Source organism: Pantherophis guttatus, chromosome 1 (genome assembly GCF_059756535.1).
Source record: "Pantherophis guttatus breed Tessera chromosome 1, ASM5975653v1, whole genome shotgun sequence".
Lineage (NCBI taxonomy): Eukaryota > Metazoa > Chordata > Lepidosauria > Squamata > Colubridae > Pantherophis > Pantherophis guttatus.
Window position 1 is genome coordinate 100,714,790 of NC_142063.1, and position 7,904 is coordinate 100,722,693.

Below are 7,904 nucleotides of genomic sequence, written 5' to 3' on the forward strand. Positions count from 1 at the left end.
CCTGTTCAGTGCTAAAACCAGCGGTGCTAACCAGACCATTATTGTCACGTAAGCTTTATTTCTATATACTGGTCTTATCTCATTCAATAACTAATACTATATTCCGACTCCTTATTTGTGCAAAATATTCTGTAATTCGAGACCTATATTTCAGTGTATTATGTTTTTTATAAATTTCTTTAGTTATACATATTTTATATACCACTTAAAATACAATGCTGACATAGCTAAGCTGCCTTTATTGTCAGCCCCCAAGCATTGTGTGGAAGGGTCTTCAATGCCTATTTAGAAGCTAAAAGGTTGGGATCAGTCTGTGACTCAGATAGGGTAACTCCATAAACTGGGGTCAGCCCTTAAGGCTGATTGGTCTTGTTCAGGGAAATCCAGCAGGTTCTGACAGGTTCTGGAGAACTGATAGCGGAAATTTTGAGTAGTTTGGAGAACCAAAAAATATCACCTCTGGCTGGCCCCAGAGTGGGGTGAGAATGGAGATTTTGCAGTATTCTTCCCCTGGAGTGGGGAGGAAATGGGGATTTTGCAGTATCCTTCCCCTTGAGTGGGAAGGGAATGGGGATTTTGCAATATCATTCCCCTACCACGACCACCAAGCCACGCCCACCAAGCCACACCATGTCCATCAAGCCATGCCCACATGCCCCCCAAAAATGGATTTCACCACTGGTCTTGTTTCAGTTTAGGTTGCCTACTCATTGTGCTCCATATTGCTTATTATGATTGTTTTATCTCTCCAGGGTTGAACCTGATCTCTTAATAACTCAGATATCTGCAGTCCCAATAATCCTTGAGTTGCAGATGGCATTTGTCATCTGTGCAGGGTATAGGTTCCTCATTTATGCTCCATCTGGAGGTAGCACAGACTAAGTTTGGTGCTTTACATAAAGCATGTATTAAATTAATAAGCTATAGTTCATCTGCCAGAGTAACAGTTATATTATCAGCTAATTTCTATTTCCACTTGACAGTTATTATGTCAGCCTTGAAAACTCTTCCTTGTCAAGGATTTGATTGCCTTGTAGGGAGCACATTCCTCCATAGAAATCCATAATTAAGGATTAAATCCCTGTGCAATATATTTGTTGATCAGCGACTGGTTACTGTGAGAATCAAGGCTTTTCCTTTCATTACTTCAAAATGTATGGAAAAGTTTCTTTGCTTTGTCTTCTGTGACAGTTCTTAGTAATTCTTTTGTAGCATTGGAGAAATGAACAGCTTTAACCCCCCCCCACCCCCTGCATTTGAGAGTCAGGATACTTATAATGTGTGGATAAACGTTTTTGCAAAAGCTACTTCTTGGCACTTGAAAAATATTTCTGGAAATATTTATGCAAAAAAGTGGTTACATCGCCCTAATTTATAGAGAGGTTAATTCTAAACTGAAAATAATTACATAATGACATCTTGTCACTATTTTTTTTTAAAAAATGTGACAAAGGCTTTATTAAGTGTCAGAAACTATTTATTTATTTTCCATCATTTATTCCATAATAAAAATGCAAAGCAATTAACACCCAGACCAATTTCAGTCCATATGGTATTTTGCACCTTTTCCCAATCATTCTTAGGAAAGATTCAATGACCCACAAACCTGTTGTATACAATTTTCTTCTGCCTCCTCGCTTGACATCAACAAAAATTACTGTATTTTTCACTGCTCTGGCACCTTTCCAGTTAGGAAAATAGACGTCTAATGTGATTTCTTTATTGGCCCATAAATGCCGCCAAAATAATTATACATGAGACCTCTCGTTTCACATGTTAACCCTAATCACATTCTTATATTTTAGTAATTATTATGGGTCAACAAGAATTGATCAGAGATTGTGGTTTTCTATTGTAATGCCTGTGCATTTGTGACAGACAAAAACATCAGAATGTTTTGATTTGGTTAGCCACTATTATAAGCAAATCAACTATTGATATTCTATAACTGCATTTTACTCTTCTGCAAAGGAAATAAGACCAGAGTTGCAATTTTTGTCCATCATCATTTGCAGGGCAAAACATTCTGTGAGCCTTTCTCCTAAGTCTTTCCAAGCTCTGTTGTTCACCTGTTTACAGCTTTTTCCATCCCTCAGCTGCAATTTGGGTATCATTAAAAAAAATATAAACAAAACTCCAGGCTTCACCCTAAGGTCATTTCAGCCAAGCGGACAGAAGACAAGCAGCCAATCCAAGGAATAATTATATTGACAAGATGAGTGATGGGCAAGCTTCACCCTGGAAGTTTTTCCACAGATCACGGCCTTCATTTTAGCTGAAGCCTGTTTGATGTTCATATTTAGTCATGCTGAGGGTAAAACCACAAATTTGTTTTGATTAATGAGGGAGCATACCTTGATCAAATGTATAAATTCCCTGTTTTCCAAAAAGGACAGTCAATAACATGCCACAAAAAAGGTTAAATTATAGATTTTGTGAAATGACATTTTATGCAAACGATGAACAAACAGTGTCTGAACATAAAAGCAGAGTGCAATGTAATCCTGTAGATAAAGATACCATTTATGTCCTCTTTCTTCTCCCTCCCTTTACAGCTCTCTGTGCATTTTCATTTCCGCCCCCCCCCACATAAATGAGGGTGCTGCAAGTGAAAGGAAAAAAAAGTAAATAAAAATATAACTTCTGAAGATCATGTGAAATAATACCATTGCCTGTCCTTCACAAGCCTTAGCCGTTGCTTAGAAATCATTATAGATTTGCCCTCTGAAACAAAGGAGCATTGCAGCAAGTTTAATGTGATGATTGATTGGCCATGGTGAGGAATTCATGGATCCTTCACTGCTTCCTGTAAGTGTTGCCAGGAAGCTAGAGAATGTGTCATGCGACCTGGCTTGTATTTGCTGTTTGCAAATGCTGTGAATATACATGAAAGGGCTTGCTTCCTATTGACAATTTGGAATTGTTTTGACTGTTTTTAGAATACCGTGCTAAGGGACACAATAATGAAATCTGGAAAGCAAAGTCGATCCCGGCTATTAGAAAGTCATCTGGATAACAGCTATAAGAGAATAGTGGGAAACAGTGGGTAGCATCAGCTGTTTTCATGTTAACTAGATAATACAACAATCTGATAAATAAATTCTCTTAGGACAGTTTTGTTTTAATACAGTGCCATGGGTCAAGGCCTGAAGAAGTAGGTTAAGTTATTATTTTTTTCATTCCAAGGCCAGGGATAAAGAGCTCCCAGTTCACAGGGAGACATCAGACCTTGAATTACACATACCTGAATCAAGATAAATTTTAACAAAGTCCAATGTTTCCTATTATCTTACATCAATACAAGAAAATTGATGTGACATCAAACTAATGCTTTTTAATAATAATAATACTAATTACTATTATTATTTAATAATAATAATTACTATCTATTTTGTCTTTTATCCTTTATTTTACCGTACCATCCTTCCACTATTTTCTCCAACCCAAGAACAGCTATGGGGTGTGTGTGTGTGTGTGTGTGTGTGTGTGTGTGTGTGTGTGTGTGTGTATTGGGGTAGACATTCTGTGCTTCGACAGAAAAACACTTAATCTCTCCCCTGGCTCAAGATGATAAAGGGAGGAGAACTTGTGGCTCAGAGGTTAATACAACTGCCTAATATGCAGGCAGCCCAAGTTCGAATCCGAGTAAGGGTATGGCTAGCTGATGAGAGCTAACTATCTTGAAATAGATCTATACTAGTCTCCCTTTATTTCTTTATCAGCAAATATAAATATGTATATACAATCATATAAACAGCTCTTGTGTCTATATGCATGTGCATATGTATATGTATATGTGTTTGTGTATTTGTGTGTGCATTTGTGCCTTTGCTAGCAATATATTCCATACATCTAACGAATTGGATTGTGATCCATGAAAGCTAATGTAATAGATTAATGTAAGCTGCCAAAATATGTTTGTACTGTACTTAAAAAATTCAATCAGTAAAGAGTATAACCTTTTCCTATTGTTCACTTTGCTGTTCTGTTATGAAAGTTTCCCTGTGAATGTGAAGTTCTGATGTTAAAAAATTCTTCTGCTGAACATGAAGCCAACAATAGAAAAAAGGGACGAGACCTGATTCAATATGCAATGTCCCCTAAGACCCAATTGAGAAGCAGTTTGATATAGTGGTTAATGCATTAATTAAAAATCAGGAAATTGTGAGTTCTAGTCTCAACGAAGTGACCTTGGACCGCTCACTCTCACTCCTAAGAAGGAGGCATAGGCAAACCACTTCTGAAAAATCCTTGCCAACTACAGCGACTTGTCCATGGAGTTGCCAAGAGTCAATACTGATTCAAAGGCGCAAAACAAAAACAAAACAAAACCAATAAAGGCCAAGTTAGAGATATCATTGTATCAAACCATTTGGCACAGTACCTGCGATATTATTGGCTTTCAAGAGCTTCTGAGTCAAGACTGTGATGGACATGAGTAACCTTATCTTGGCATGCTAAAATAAAAAAGAAATGGCATATCTTCAGTATGAAAACGCAGTATAAACTGTAAATTTCCTTAAGAAGATTTAATACTGTAATAGGATTCTCTGTATCCAAATATAAAGAAGGAGGGGAAGAATTATGAAGTTACAGATGAGACAGAAATCGGAAATGGTAAATGAAGATTCTAGAACTTATGTTTCTGAGTCGATTCACTATGTCCACTGTATCAATGCTTCCTGTATTACAGCAAAAACGTACAACATCTGGTTGCCTGCAGAATGAGGTAATCATATAGAACAGTTTTAGTGAATGAGTCCAAGAACAACAGGTTGTGCATGTGTGCCAGAGAATATTTATTTTAAAATATTTTAAAAACCTTTTCTACTTTAAAAAGTTGTTATAAATTGGTGAAGGATTAAAGAGCAGCAACTTTTGAAGAAATCCCCATTAACCTAGGTGAGATCCATTTGTACTGGTATAGCCAAGGGAATTAAGACTGACAACTACTTTTTTTTTTTTTTTGCAAGGGCACAAATGAATTCATGATCCTTCTTCTAAGTGAAAACATATTCTGCAGTTTCACTACTGTCAAGAATCTCTAAAAACATGCTAATTTTTCCTCATTTTATTGCAAAGAGCAAACAATTGAGTGTGGGTATACACTCAGGTCTTCATTACACACAGGAAGATGGAGGTAGAACTCCTGTCATCTGATAGAAAATGCCAAAGTTTTCTTTGGTACATAATGCCAAAGAATTACTTGATGCACGATCAAGTAACAAAATAAAAGTACAATATATGAATGATGTCAGACTTCATCTGTCAAATTTACCTAAAAAACTTAATGTAGTACATCAAGATTGAGGGTATAAAACTGAGGTTCTTTTTAAACTTTGTTCAAGTAACTAACAGCTTTTAGCTGTTGATGGATTACCTGCTACTACTGGTCTTCTCAAATGAGAAATAGAAGAGAGGGCTTCTTTGAGTCATGTTTGTTTTGCTCCACTTTGTCCCAAACCTCCAACTTGGTTCACCCTTTTCTCTTCATAACAGCTGAAAAATAGCATTTGAAACTTTTTTTCCCTGTTAGGAACAATCATATTCTAAGTTCCATCTGGAAGAAGTCAACTCCATTTTGGCCCCAACAAGAACCAACCATCAAGAATATTTTGTCCTGTACAGAAACCATCCTAAATTGGTTGTTCCATCAGTGGAATGATTATACCAAATGTTTGGTACATCTCTTTTTCAGAAAGACTAAAAAGAAGGGAATTATACCTCCTCATTCCATCGATGTGAATATGTGTTTGTGTGTGCATTATTATGTACATAGTCATAATATATGAAGAAACATAGGTTGACTGAAAGAACTGAAAACTATAGCATACTGCATATCTAATTTCATAATTTATTGAAGAATTTCTTCTAATTAAAACAGAGATGGAATGAACCCTAGTAAAAAGGAGCCACAATGCTGGAGTTGCTTGCATCCCTAAAGAGTCATAGGGAAGCAAGTAACAGTGGCATAAATTTTACAATTTCCCCCCCCCCTTCAATCTAGGGTCACAAATATTTTCTGAGAAAATTAAGTGTATGGTTTCAGGACTAATCATTTATCTTTCTTTTCTATCTTAGTATAGACATATACATAACAAATGTTTTGAGAAAGCTCACAGCATAATGAGAAAATTCTGGAAATAATTAAGTGAAGGGTAGTATCTATTCTCCAGCAAATGAAATACATCTTTTTATTTCATGCAACGTTTTTTACCACCAACTTGCTGCAATTAGGAGGTTGTTGGAAAGATATCAGTTGAGATTTGAAGCCTTATTTCCAAAGATGTTTTGAATTAACAACTAATTGGTAGCTTTCTTTGATAACTATTTTATTGCAGGGTGCAGCTAAGATGAAAATCAACCACAAAGGGAACTCAGTTTTGTTTGTCATTAATTTAAACAGATGATTTACATAGGCCCACCCCCCCCCCATTTTTGTGTGCTTTACAATTCCTCACTGCTAACTAGCAGCAGTTGGATTTGATGTTGTGTCATTTCCTATTTATTTATGTTACAGAAAATATCCTGTCACAGATTAGCAGGGGGGCATGCAGGGGGGAAAAAAATGAAAAGCAGGAAAAGGATCAAAATGGGAGCTCTTGCATTTTTAAGAGTATTAAACAATGGGCCCTGAAGAAGAGTGCATATGTAATTTCACTTCCTTCTTAGATGTCCACAAGTACTGAAATCAAAGGTAAGTCAGAAAATATTAAAGGGACACGGCTGTGATTTTAGTTAATGAAGTCTTCCAGCAGTCCAGCAAGAGAATTCTCTCTCCAGGAATGTATGCTCATCATTCTGCAGGGGGCTTCTCATCTAAAGAAATCCAATATAAAATATACTCCAAAACTTTGCATTGTATTTATTTCTTTTTCATTGACAAAACTCTCCCCCAAACAATTAAAAAGGGCAGTTAAGTCTTGCCAAAAGGGCAATGAAGTCTTCCTATTAAATAATAACCTCCCAAAAGCTCACATTTTTTAAACCCACAAAACAGGAAAGTATAACTAAGGTGTCTATATAGCAATGGAAGGAATACAAATTAATCAAAAGGACACTTTTCGGTTTTTGTCAAAGAGCTACAAAGCTCAGCATGTACAGACACTACGAGCTTTAGATGTCACTTTTTTATTATAGTAATGAATTGATGTAATACATGCATGGTATAGATAAATACATAGTTTTCTATTTATGATATAATTATTAACACCAATTTATTATCAAAAGAATGCAAAAGGAAAATATTAGGAACAGAAATATATAACATAGTATCTACAGACACTGTTCACGGTGGCTAAAATTAAACACAGATGATTAAACATTACAGCACTGTATCTCACCTTTGAAAGAGATGTATAGCTGGTTAGCAAAGCTTTGCTCTTTGGATTGTTAAAGCAACTATGTCATTCACAGCTTCTTCAAGAGCTTTCTCCAGTTGTCTGTCGGCAGTCCCAGAGGAAGGGTTCTGTCTGTATACACATGCATCCATGAGGATCATAGAAGGCAGCTGACCTAATGAGCTTGAGATAATTGTATAAAGCATTCAAAAGAGTATTGTGGCAAACTACTCCCCACCTTGAGCACATTACATCAAGATGTTTAATGAACAACATTTGCACTAGAAGTGGGACATTTTAGATCAATTCCCATTAGCCCAAGCCAACATGCCCAGTGACAAAGAATTGTAGGAGTTGTAGATTAAAAAAGGAGTAAACCAGCTTGCCAACTCCTAACTGAAACAACCAAGTTGAAGGTCTCTTTTTTTGCTTTTATATAAGCAAACATACTAGATCAGGGATGTCAAACTGGTGGCCCATGGGCAAGATGCGTCACGTGCAGGCCATGCCCACTCCAGCTCCATGAAGGGGAGAAAGTCACAAAGCATCATGTGATGGCAATGT

At 36.5% G+C, this 7,904-nt stretch overlaps 1 long non-coding RNA gene across 1 annotated transcript; it reads right to left on the reverse strand.

The window, feature by feature from the left end:
• Window positions 1-1,455: 1,455 nt before the first annotated feature.
• Window positions 1,456-7,512, reverse strand: LOC148116498 (uncharacterized). Its single transcript, XR_015733620.1, has 3 exons — window positions 7,344-7,512; window positions 4,385-4,457; window positions 1,456-2,308 (listed from the first exon to the last, which is right to left on the reverse strand). It is a non-coding gene; the product is annotated as an uncharacterized LOC148116498 (long non-coding RNA).
• Window positions 7,513-7,904: the final 392 nt, after the last annotated feature.